We start from the raw sequence: 12,775 nt of genomic DNA, 5'->3' as shown, positions 1-12,775 counted from the left end.
TCTCTCTGACCATCCTCAGGGAGCCTACTCAGCGTCGACGAGTCTGGCATTTCACTCAGGCCAACTGGCATGGTCTTCAAGCAGCCATCAATCATCTGGACTGGTCTCCCATCTCTACCACCTCTGACATCAACTCATCCTGGGAATTCTTCCAAAGTAAATTGCTCTCTCTCATGCACAGATTTATCCCATCTCGTCTTCAGTTGTCCTACCCTTCCTCCCGTCCATGGTACACGGAATCTTGTGGTGAGGCTGTTGCCCAGAAACAACTTGCCTTCGTCTCCTGGAAAGCAAATCCAACGGAAGGAAATCTCATTTCCTTTCACAAAGCCCGAAACAAGTGTGTGTCCACCCTCAGGAGAGCCAGGAAACAATATCTCTCCGTTCTCAAGACCGAACTCTCTTATCTGTCTCCCTCTTCAAAATCCTGGTGGCGTCTGGTCAAATCCGTTTCTGGTGTTTGTTCCCCCTCCATCCCCTCCCTTACCTCAAATGGCTACACAGCTGACTCCGCACGTGAAAAAGCTGAATGCCTCAACTCTGTGTTTGCCTCTAAATCTTGTGTCCCAAACCCATCCCTCTCTGTACCCACCATACCCAGTCGTACCCTGCTGCTCCTGGACTCCGTGTCCTTTCCTCCTGACAAGGTGGAAAAGTTTCTGTCAACCCTCGACTCTGATTCTGCAACTGGACCCGACGGCATCAGCCCACGGGTCCTAAAATCCTGCTCTGCCGCTCTATCTCACCCTCTCTCTGTTCTCTTCACCCTCTCTTTTGCTCAAGGTCAACTGCCATCTGCTTGGAAATCAGCCAACATCACCGCTTTGCACAAAAAAGGTGCAAAAACAGATCCTAGCAACTACAGACCAATCAGCCTTCTCCCAATTATCAGCAAAGTCATGGAATCCATCATTGCTTCGGATATGAAATCTTTCCTCTTCTCCAATGGCTTGATCTCTGATCATCAATTTGGTTTCAGACCAGGTCACTCCACTCTGGACATGCTGCTTCTGCTGTCTCAACAATGGATGGAGGTCCTCAATGCCAAACAGGAAATTAGAGCTGTCTCCCTCGACATATCACGTGCCTTCGACACGGTCTGGCACCCCGCTCTGCTCACCAAACTCTCCTCCTTTGGTATCCATGGAAATCTCCACGCATGGCTGGCGGACTTCCTCTCTAGTCGTCGTCAACGTGTGGCCCTGAATGGGTTTCTCTCATCTCCTCTTCCTGTTCAGGCTGGAGTTCCCCAAGGCAGTGTTCTGGGCCCCGTGCTTTTTCTGGTCTTCATCAATGATCTCTCTGACTCTCTCGAAAATCCTCTCTATCTCTTTGCTGATGACTCCACTCTCTGCCGCTCCATTCCTCTTCCCTCAGATCGGCAGTCTGCTGCCTCCTCACTCTCTGAAGACCTGGACAAAATCACAGACTGGTCAAACAAGTGGAACATGTCTTTCAATCCTGACAAATCTCACACTCTTACTATGTCTCTCCGAAAAGATCGACTGGACAACCCTCCCATCTACTTTCTCAACAATCCTCTCCAAGAAGTTCTGTCGCTCAAGATTTTGGGTCTCACTATCTGCCATGATCTTTCTTGGGAAAACCACATTTCCAAGCTGGCCTCCAAAGCCAGTCGCCGACTGGGCATCCTCCGTCGTGCGAAGTCCTTCCTCGGCACACCTGAGCTCCTCACCACATACAAGGCTTTCATCCGCAGCTCAATGGAATACTGTTCTCCCCTATGGGCCGGTGCTCCTGCCTCACACCTAGCTCGGCTTCACGCTGTTGAAACCAAAGCTTTCAGAATTATTGGAATCTCCCGCGATGAAGCTATCTCTGAGGGCCTTTCACTCACTCACCGCAGGCAGGTAGGTGGTCTTTCTGTCTTCTACCGACTCCTCTCCGGCCTTGCACCCCCAGCTCTCTCTGTGCTCTGTCCCCCAAATATTCCTACAGGTCGCACAAGATCTGCCAGCAACCCTCTGATGGTTAAACTGCCGAAATCTCGGCTCTCTGCTCACCTTCACTCTTTCATTCCTCTTTTCTCCCGCCTCTGGAACAAACTCCCTCACTCCCTTCAATCCCACTCCTCCCTCCAGGTCTTTAAAACAGCTGTTCACCACCATCTCTTATCTTCCCCCATCCAAAACCTTGATCTTTTCTACCCCCGCTAATTCACCCCAGATCCACCTTGTTTGAAATTCCAACTTCTTTCCTGGAAGTCCTGGCAGTGTCCATATGTTTTATACCTCTCCCACCGCCCCCTTCCCATGCCCCCCCCCCCAAAGCCCTCGCCCTCTCTCAGATCTCTCGATGTCTCCATGTCTCTCGGTCCCTGCTCTCAAATGTTGTGTTTGTGTCCTTCCCCCTCTCTCCCCATCTTGTCTACCGCTCCCGATGTTATATGTTTTATGTGTCGGTTTGTCTTTCTGTGTGATTAATGTTCGCTCTTTCACGAGCCTCGATCTTGTATACAAAAAAAAAATAAAAAAATTATAATAATAATAATAATAAACCCCGTTACTCTTCTGTAAGTCTTCTTCTTCTTCCTCTTTGCATTCGTCGTCTTAGTCTTTTCCATATTGAGTAGCTGTGGCGCGATACGGCCAACGTCTGGGTGAATCGGGTTTAGTCGGGAAAAAAACTGTTCGGCCGCGGCGCCTCCGCTCGGCAAACAACATCCTTAACCGCGGACCGTAACAATATATATATATATATATACAGACTTGGCATTTAATATGGAATATTTTTTTTGTGGGGGTGAACTTACTTTTCAAGATGTCTTAGAACCAAAAATTCATTGGAATTATGTTGAAATTATTCTAGATTTTGTTAATGTGACCTTTAAAAGGAACAAAAACCACTTTTGACATTTCGAAACAAATAAATTGATCCTTGAAAGTTATGTGAACTGATATCGAACTCAATTAATGGACAGTACTGTGTTAAACATCTGTACGTTTTCCAGAAGTATCTCTTTATTTTGCACATTAGCCAAAAAATTTTTTAATAAAACTTAAATTACGACTGGGATTACGGACAGTAAAATTACAGTTCAGTACTTCGTGTAACCCCCACGAGCATTCAGGAGAGCAGGTACACGTTGAGGCATGCTGTTCACGAGATTTGCCAAGGTTTGGACAGGAATCGCTTGCCATGCAGTGACAATGGCCTGCTGCAATTCACGCACAGAGGTCGGCTGCTGGTCCAAGTGGTCGATTTGACGCGTTAATTCTGCCCACAAGTTCTCTATCGGATTCATATCCGGGTACATGGCAGGCCACTCCATATGCTCTACACCACGGTCAGCAGGAAAGTGTTGGATCATGCGAGCACGATGAGGCCGTGCATTGTCATCTTGGAAGACAAAGTTTCCTTGAAAGGCTGCATGAGCAAATGGAAGCAATGCTTCTTCCAGAATGGCCCTGTACTTGAACTGGTTCAGGTTTCCATTCAGAACAACCAGGTCAGTTTTGCCCCCTGCATGAAAAGCAGCCCAAACGGTCACCCCACCACCTCCAGCTTGGACTCTTGGCACTATACAATCTTTGTTGTAGGCTTCATGCACTTGTCTGCGCACTCGGATGCGGCCATCTTGATGATAGACCAGAAATCTAGACTCGTCACTGAAGATCACGTGATTCCAGTGTCCTGGCTGCCATTGACGGTGCTCTCTGGCCCACTGCAATCGGCGCTGGCGGTGTTGTCTGGTCAGGTGTGGCTTTCTCAGGGGACGCCTGGCACGAAAGCCTGCTTGAACCAGTCGTTGGTTGACTAGCCTTCCGGATACAGGCACATTTGTCAGTTGCTGCCACTCAGCCCGAAGCCGATTAGCTGACTTGGTACGGCCAGTGCAGCTGGCGATCATCCCTCCTTGTGGTTCTGCGGGGACGTCCTGGCCTCGGTATTGGAGTAGGGACACCCCTCTGAGCATTTCGTTTCAGGATCTTTGACACCTGACCTTGAGTGATGCCATACTGCCGAGCAATAGCATGCTGTATCATGCCGTAATTTCGTAAAGCCACCACTCCATGATAAACAGCATTGTTGAGTTGACGGACCATCTCCAGAGGAAGCGGCAATAACTTTTGGAGACGTGCAGCAGTTGATTTCCACTAATGCAGAACGCAACAACCCTTGTACACCCGACTGTGAAGCCAATCGTCAAATGCACCTGTCCGTACATTTTGCCATGCCACCTGTGATATAATCCTGTTGTTGACTTCTTGCTGCGACAGACAATCAGTGACATGGTTCTTTAAACAAATAAATCACCAAAGTGTAAAAGAAACTCACCAGATTGATATACTGAGTTAAGAAAGTAAACCCAAGTCAAGAAAAAAAATATATTCCATATTAAATGCCAAGTCTGTATATACTCTATGAATATACATATATACTGTATATACATTTATATCTATACAGTCACGTGAAAAAGAAAGTACACCCCATGTAAAGTTTTGACTTTTTCACCGTATTTCAACATACAGCTATTTGATCTTCATTTCCACAATATTGAGAGATAAAGGTGATAAAATATAACAAATATCATGAAACATTTACATTTTGTCGTCCATTGTATAATTTCAATAAACATAAATGCAAATTTCGCATGTGGAAAAAGTAAGTACACCCCGACATTTATCACTACTTCAAATACCTAAAATTAGAATCAGGTGCACCAGCTCAGGTGCAAATGATTAGAACATCGTCAGAGAGGACTTTGGAGGAACCTGTCTTATTTAACCCTCAGACATTTAGTTTGGTTTGCTCTTTGTTGTTGAAGTGTGCGGCGTCACCATGCCTAGATCAAAAGAGCTCTCTGAGGCCTTCAGAAAGAAGGTTGTAGATGCCTACGAGTCTGGGAAGGGATTTAAAAAGATCTCCAAACAATTTGAAATCAATCATTCAACTGTACGGAAGATCTTTTACAAGTGGAGAAGATTCCAAACAACTGCCAACTTGTTCAGGCCAGGCCGCCCCAGCAAGTTCAGCCCGAGAGCAGACCGCAAGATGCTGAAAGAAGTCTCTAAGACCCCAGAATGTCATCACGGGACCTACAGGTAGCTCTTGCCACTGTTGATGTCAAAGTGCACGAGTCTACCATGAGAAAGAGGCTGCACAAATTTGATCTACATGGTAGGAGGAATCCAGGAGGAATCCTTTGCTGTCCAGAAAGAACATCAGGGCAAGACTAAAGTTTGCCAATGAACACCGAGGCAAAGACCAGCACTTCTGGAACAATGTGCTCTGGACAGATGAGTCAAAGGTCGAGCTATTTGGCCACAGTACCAGAAGACATGTTTGGCGGAAACCAAAGACAGCATTTGACCACAAGAACCTGATACCAACTGTAAAGCATGGTGGTGGAAATATTATGGTTTGGGGCAGCATTGCTGCATCAGGGCCTGGGCAGCTCACCATCATAGAATCCACTATGAAATCTTCATTGTACCAGAGGGTGCTTGAGGATAATGTGAGGCCATCTGTCGGAAAGTTGAAGCTCAACCGAATGTGGACCTTGCAACATGACAATGACCCTAAACATACCAGTAAATCCACCAAGGAATGGCTGAAAAGAAAGAAATGGAGGGTTCTGGAATGGCCAAGTCAAAGCCCGGATCTAAATCCCATCGAGATGTTGTGGGGGGATTTGAAACGAGCTGTGCATGCAAGAAACTCCTCAAACATCGCACAGCTCAAAGAATTCTGCATGGAGGAGTGGGCAAAAATTTCTCCCAGTCGATGTAAGAGACTGGTGGACAGTTATAAGAAACGCCTACTTGAGGTTGTTGCTGCCAAAGGGGGGCAATACCACCTATTAGAGCCAAGGGTGTACTTACTTTTTCCACATGTGAAATTTGCATTTATGTTTATTTAATTTTTCAATGGACTACAAAATGTAAATGTTTCATGATATTTGTTATATTATATCACCTTTATCTATCAATATTATTGAAATGAAGATCAAATAGCTGCATGTTGAAATATGTTGAAAAAGTCAAAACTTTACATGGGGTGTACTTACTTTTTCACGTGACTGTATATACACATATATATATATATATATATATATATAATATATATATATATATATATATATATATATATATATATATAATAAATATATAATAATATATATATATATATATATACGTATACATACGTATATATATATATATATATATATACGTATATATACGTATATATATATATATATATATATATATATATATATATATATATATATATATACTGTATATATATATATATATATATATATATATATATATATATATATATATATATATATATATATATATATATATATATATATACTGTATATATATATATATATATATTTATATATATATATATATATATATATATATACATACATATACACACACATATATAATTACACTGTAACTAGTCGGGTCAATGTAAGGTTTGACCCCAAAAAAATTTATAATAAAGGTTTTTTTGTTTTAGGTGTATCATTAGGTTGTACTAGACCCCTGAAAAAAAGTTTACCAAAATTTGACTCCGGGAAAGTGGTTAATTAGCATATTTTCAAAATGGCACCCCCCCCAAATTTTCAATGTACAGGAAACTTTTTTATAATTCAAATTAGACCCTATAAATGTATTACAAATAGATAGAAACATGGTTGGTTTACATAATGAACACATCAGAAAACTTCTATGACGTCATTATGACGTCAATGATGACGACAATGAATAATACATGCATTTTTATCAACTTTTTTCAACAAATACACACTTTGTGAAAAAAAATTTATAAAAATTTGATCTGCCTATACAATACAGTATTTTCTGAAAGGTCTGTGAATAATACATGGTTATTGGTAGTGACGTCATGACACCATGCAACCTAGGAACAAATCCCTGCATCACCGTATGACCATATGAAGGGAAATATCATGTCAGCTGGTTGTCCTTACAGAAATAGGCAATGAAATCAAACTCGTCCATAACACACTGAATGTCAGAAACCACTAAGAGCCTTTAAGTTATGACTGTCACATACCATTAGTCATCATCGTCACTGTCTTCTGTGTCATCTTGATCCATTGGACGAACGTTGTTTGGGTTTTCACAGGATTCAAGTTGGCATTCTCCACAAGCAGAGGTGCAAGGTAAACCGTACCTCCTACATGTACAGCGCTGTGTTGTGCAAGCGGTCGTGCAATTGCAATGCACAATCTTTAACAAATTGTCCGGCGCAGGGTTTTTTGCGGTCATAACTGGTGCGAATTGATTGTCCTCAATTTTCCAACCCCAGTCAGTGGCATCCAAATTGCTCTCAAGTCCTAGCCATGTCATTATTTGATAGTACGCACGCAGGGAATGGAATTTTGTCGCAGATGCAGTTGGTGGGAGTCTAGCAGGCGCAACAAAGGATGATGCTGAAACCACTTTCTTTTTAAACACCGAATTTTTTAAACACCGAATGTCGCAAAGAAGCAAGATAATCCGTTTGCTTTCCGGAAAACAGTAAAACCATCGACTGGTTACCATGCTGTTCTATTGTGTCCGCTGTCTGGCCAGGTTTGGTAAAAGCAAGTGCACAGGATTTTAACTGTTCATCCCCTTTGGCAACTTTCTCAAAGAATGTTTTCTTTCCCATCCCGAAAACCCGCGATGTTGTATCACATCCCGTCAACGCGTGGATAAACAGCAACTGAGAACATAACTGTTGTCCAAGGCACTCCTTTAGTGTGTTGATGTTGTACACCCTCTGATCTTTTGACTTCTTGTCTGAGCGAAAATACAGAGTTTTCTTCTGACTGTCCATATGATGGAGGAGAAGGATCAACAGGTCTGTATCCTCTCCGATTAGGGTCGTGGTCTTGTATTCAGAAACTGCAATAGCTGCCTGAACAATATCATAATCGGCATCCCCTTCGGCATTTATTACTGTGCAGCCTTTCTCGCGGAGTCTGTCGCTTATCATATTGATGAGCCCTTGCTTATTGCTACCTTGAGACAGGAAGTCCTCCTTCTTTCCTGTGAACACAGTTGTTGGAGTGAAGCTCACTTTTGGATGGTTTTTCTGCTGACGGCGCGTGACATTTCTTTCACATTCAATTTGGAAACGTTTTTCCTATTGACAACATGGGTTGTCACCTGTCCTGGTGTTGTTGCTGCCACCATTCCCATTCCATGGAAGGTTCCTTTTCCATCCAGAGTTATGATATTGTGGTCAACATTATCAGCAGCGAATAATACTGTACCAGATGATCCTTTCCCAAGTAACTCTGGTGCAACCACATCAGCAGCATTTTGCAAGAATCTCTGCACCTCCCCATAAGAAGAGCTAAACCCCATCACAGACAAGGTGTCAATGAGAAATCGTGACTTATAGACATGGTGTAGCTGAGTAGCAAGTCCTATTTGAAGTGGCACTACAAGTGCCCGCGGGCGAACACCTTGTATTATTGACTGCCCGATAGCAGCAACTTTTTCATCTTTATCTGTCCCCACAAACAGTTTATTCAACATGGTACGCAGTGAAATCGGCAAGTAATCTAATGTAGTGTCTAGTTTGAGGCTCTGCGAAGAAGGATATCGATCAGTGACTGATGGGATTTCAGTCTTGATATCGCACTTCAGGAGCTTGGCAGCTGTAGCAATGATTGCACGTTTCTGACTTTCGGAATCACCATCTTTTGAAGTCTCGAAATAGGTACGAAGTATTTTTGCAGTCTTCCCCCTCATCGTCACTATATCCTGAAGCCCTTCTACTTCCGCTATGCATATAGAATCATTGTAGCGTTCTATCAGTTTTTGCTTCAAATATTGACTTCCATATGGCACAGAGTCTTCTTCAAGTAAGTATTCACCCATTTTGCTCACAAGTTCAGATATCGTAATTTGTTCTTCATCATTGCTTTCCAAATATTCACAAACTGTCACAAATGCTTGTCGCTGGTCCTCGTTTGTGGGCCGCCCGATGTGTTTTGGTTTTTGCACTGTCTCTGATCGAAACTGGTCTGGCATTTCCTGCCCCAATCGAAAGTAGGTATTGCAGCGTTTATGGTAAACACAGTCAGAAGCTTGCAAATTTGTACCAAGATATTCAATTCGACCCTGAACAATATGCGCCCAATCATCGTGTCTTTCTTTGCAATGTTTAACTATCGTCTGAGGGAAACAGTCAGTGAGAATCTTACCGGCACTTTCATCATGTCCATGAGTACCCTTAGAAATTTCATGGCCACAGAAGAGGCAGTCCTTTTTAGGGTCATATGGCCCTAAGCTAATACGGCGGCTCTTCTTCTTTACAGGTGATGATGATTCAGAAGAACGTTTTAAAGCCTGTTTGATTGCTTTTTCATTTGTCCACGAGGATCGACATTTCTTGTGTACTCGTTGGTTTGGTCTTGCGACAACATCATCACAACCCCTTTCTTGGCTTGATTTGTTGATTTTTTCAACACCCTTCCTTGAAAGTTTGGAAACATCAGTGTCCTTGGCGTCTTCCAAACTCGCTTTGCAAATTGGGCAGACGTCTTCGTCAAGCTCTCCGTTATCCATTTTCAAATCCTGAAACAAAAAATATTTATTTAAGTCTTGGTAGTAAGGAAAAACAGTAATGATTCATGATATCATATGACGTAATTGAGACAGCAACGTCATTATGACGTCACAATGACGTCATAGAAATTTTCTGATGTGTTCATTAGGTAAAGCAACCATGTTTCTATCTATTTGTAATACATTTATAGGGTCTAAATTGAACAAGAAATTTTTTTTCTGTACATTGAAAATTTTGGGGGTGCCATTTTGAAAATATGCTAATTAACCACTTTCCCGGAGTCAAATTTTGGTAAACTTTTTTTCAGGGGTCTAGTACAACCTAATGATACACCTAAAACAAAAAAACCTTTATTATAATTTTTTTTGGGGTTAGGCCCTTATTTTTCATATATTGACCCGTCTAAACCCCGATATAACGAACTGCTTGGGAGACAAAAAAAAGTTCGTTATTTTGAAGCGTTCATTATACTGAATAACTTACGAATCACCATACTATCACACCTATTCATATGCAAAACAACAAACTCTTTGTATTGTTCATTCATGTACATTTTATTGTTCGATTGTACGAATAAAAAACTTTAAAAAGCATTGCTGTTGTGTCATTGTTTAAAAGTTCATGTATAAATAAAATGTTCAAGTACATGTAATATTCACCGAATGTTCAATTTACTGTGTGAAGAAACTGGTAATCTTGGATTGTTTACTCTTGGAGGTGGCGTTTTCTTTGCGTGCATAAGATAATAGCTGACAGAGCTGTAAAACTTTAATGCTGTCGACTGGTTGCCCTTCAAACCAGGAAAGTGCTGTTTCAAGTCCGGCAGTTACATCAGATGTTGCTGGAACTTCTTGTGGTTCATTGGTGTCATCAGAGTCACTTTCGATGTCACACTGCAGTGTTGTTTCACGAACGGAGGCGATAATTTCTTCATCGGTCATCGAACTGGTCACTGGCTGCTCTTAGGAATGCCGTATTCTCTGGAAAGGTTTGCTGCTTTCTCACCAAGACTGAGACGATCAATGATACGGAGCTTGTCTTCAACTGACAAGATCTTGCGTTTACGGGACGGTGTAGCCATATTGATTTGCCTTACGTTAAACAATAGAATCTCATTAAATATGCGGGGAACAGGAAGTTCGTTCGTTATATCCGGAAGTTCGTAATACTGGGGTTCGTTATAGCGGGGTTCCAGTGTATATTGTTACGGTTTTCCACCACCCTTCTTACCCTTACCAAGGGGGGATTAAGCCCCTGGTTCTTTCTGGGCCTGGCGTAACCGAGAGACTTGAAACGCCTCTTCCGGGAAATCGCAAGGTAGAGTTTCAGGACCAAGTCTCGCTCGTACCTAAATACCTGCGCCGCCACGGAAGCGGGGAACCAAGCCTCACAGGAGCCACGTGTAATTTGAGTACACTGAGCGGATTGCGTACCACGCGGTCCGTGCAGTCACCGTTAATATTGGACCCCGATCAGAGTGGTTTTACTCGTACCACGCTTAGTCAATGAGGGAAAACACAAGAACAATCGAATGGAAGGAAGAACACAGGTTTAATTATTATGTACAATGATCGGTGGAAGCAGAGACACAGAGCAGAACTTAAGCAGTCTTATTCTTAATCCCCAGACTCGGGCCCGTTCACACTCACACAGGGAATTGCAGGCAGGATGATGTTCAGGCCAAACGCGCCGACTTGGTCGTCCAGGAACGGCCCCGTCCGGCTCTCCTCGGTCACAGCCCGTCCCGCGATGAAGGCAAGCAGGCGGTGGAAGGATCCTCGTAGCGCGTCCCTTGAACAAAAGGCAGATGATGAGGCAGGAAGGCAACGTACGCGTCTCTCAGCGCGGCTGGCGGTTCCACAGCGCGTTTTGTACCCAGCGCGCTATCACTCGCGTAACCCAATGCACTATAGCGGCACGGCTTCAAGCTCAACCGAGCATCACTTTAATATGAGCGCGTATCTTAATAATAATAATAATTCATTTATTTTGTATAGCGCTTTTCCAGAAGCCCAAAGGCGCTTTGACAGAGTGGAAAACATAATGCATAACAATACATGAAAACAACAATTGCAAAAAGACAAGAATCAAGAAAACAAACAGCAGCGATATACGGCATATATATAAGACAAGAATCAAAAAGACAAGACAAGAATCAATAGGGAAATATTTAAAGCAAAAGGAGGGAGAAGGAGAAGAGATAGTCAGGGGTTAAATGCTGTGGGTTGAATGTTGAATGCAGCGTTGAACAGGTGGGTCTTTAGTGATGTTTTGAATGTGGTGAGTGAGGAGGAGTCTCTGATGGTGTGAGGTAGTGAGTTCCAGAGGGTGGGAGCAGCGATGGAGAAGGCCCTGTCCCCCCAGGATCTGAATTTGGTCCGGATGGAGGGGGTCAGGAGGTTGGTACCAGCAGAGCGGAGGTTGCGGGTGGGAGTGTGTCTGGAGAGGAGGTCAGCCAGGTAGGATGGGGCCAGGTTATGGAGGGCTTTGTATGTCAAGAGGAGGATTTTGTACTGGATTCTCTGGGGGATGGGGAGCCAGTGAAGCTTGTAAAGGACGGGGGTGATGTGGTCACGGGTCCGGGAATGAGTGAGTAGACGGGCAGCGGAGTTCTGAATGTATTGGAGTTTGTATCTGAATGTATGTGTATATATACATACATCTGAATGTATCTTGGTTCATGCACGTCTTTCGCCGATCTCGTATCTTTCAAGCTCTACTGCTGACCGCGCTCCTTCACTCCTCTCCTCAACTCACCGCCAACTGCTCGACCTCCGACTCCACTTACTCCTCCTGGTGGCTTTGCGCAACGGCTTATATCTGCCACGCCCTGAGCCTTCTCGAACGTTCCAACCACGCCCTGTGATGCAGTGCTGCAGCCACTCCCTGTGAGCCCTGATTGGCGGCTCGCACTTACCGTCAGCTTCTTTGCCGCCCTCCTTTGGCCCCGACCCGACCCTCCAGGCCGCCTCGTGTTAATTCGCGCCAAAAAGCCAAAGGCAGCATTAAGAGGCAATGGAGGCGGGATAAGGCAATGTAAGTATGAGAAGGACCTATTCTCCTTGCTCTACTCAATGCAAAACTAACACAGGAAAAGGACTATGCTCACAAATACTAAGAGATAACTGAACTATCGCGAGGCTACATGTTGTTTGTGTGACTAACTTTGAGGGGGAAATTTAACCTTTATTATACAAAACTCAAAACCGCA

This window comes from Myxine glutinosa, chromosome 2, assembly GCF_964187855.1.
Source record: "Myxine glutinosa chromosome 2, kmMyxGlut1.1, whole genome shotgun sequence".
Taxonomy (NCBI): domain Eukaryota; kingdom Metazoa; phylum Chordata; class Myxini; order Myxiniformes; family Myxinidae; genus Myxine; species Myxine glutinosa.
Note: the sequence above shows the minus strand (reverse complement) of the source record.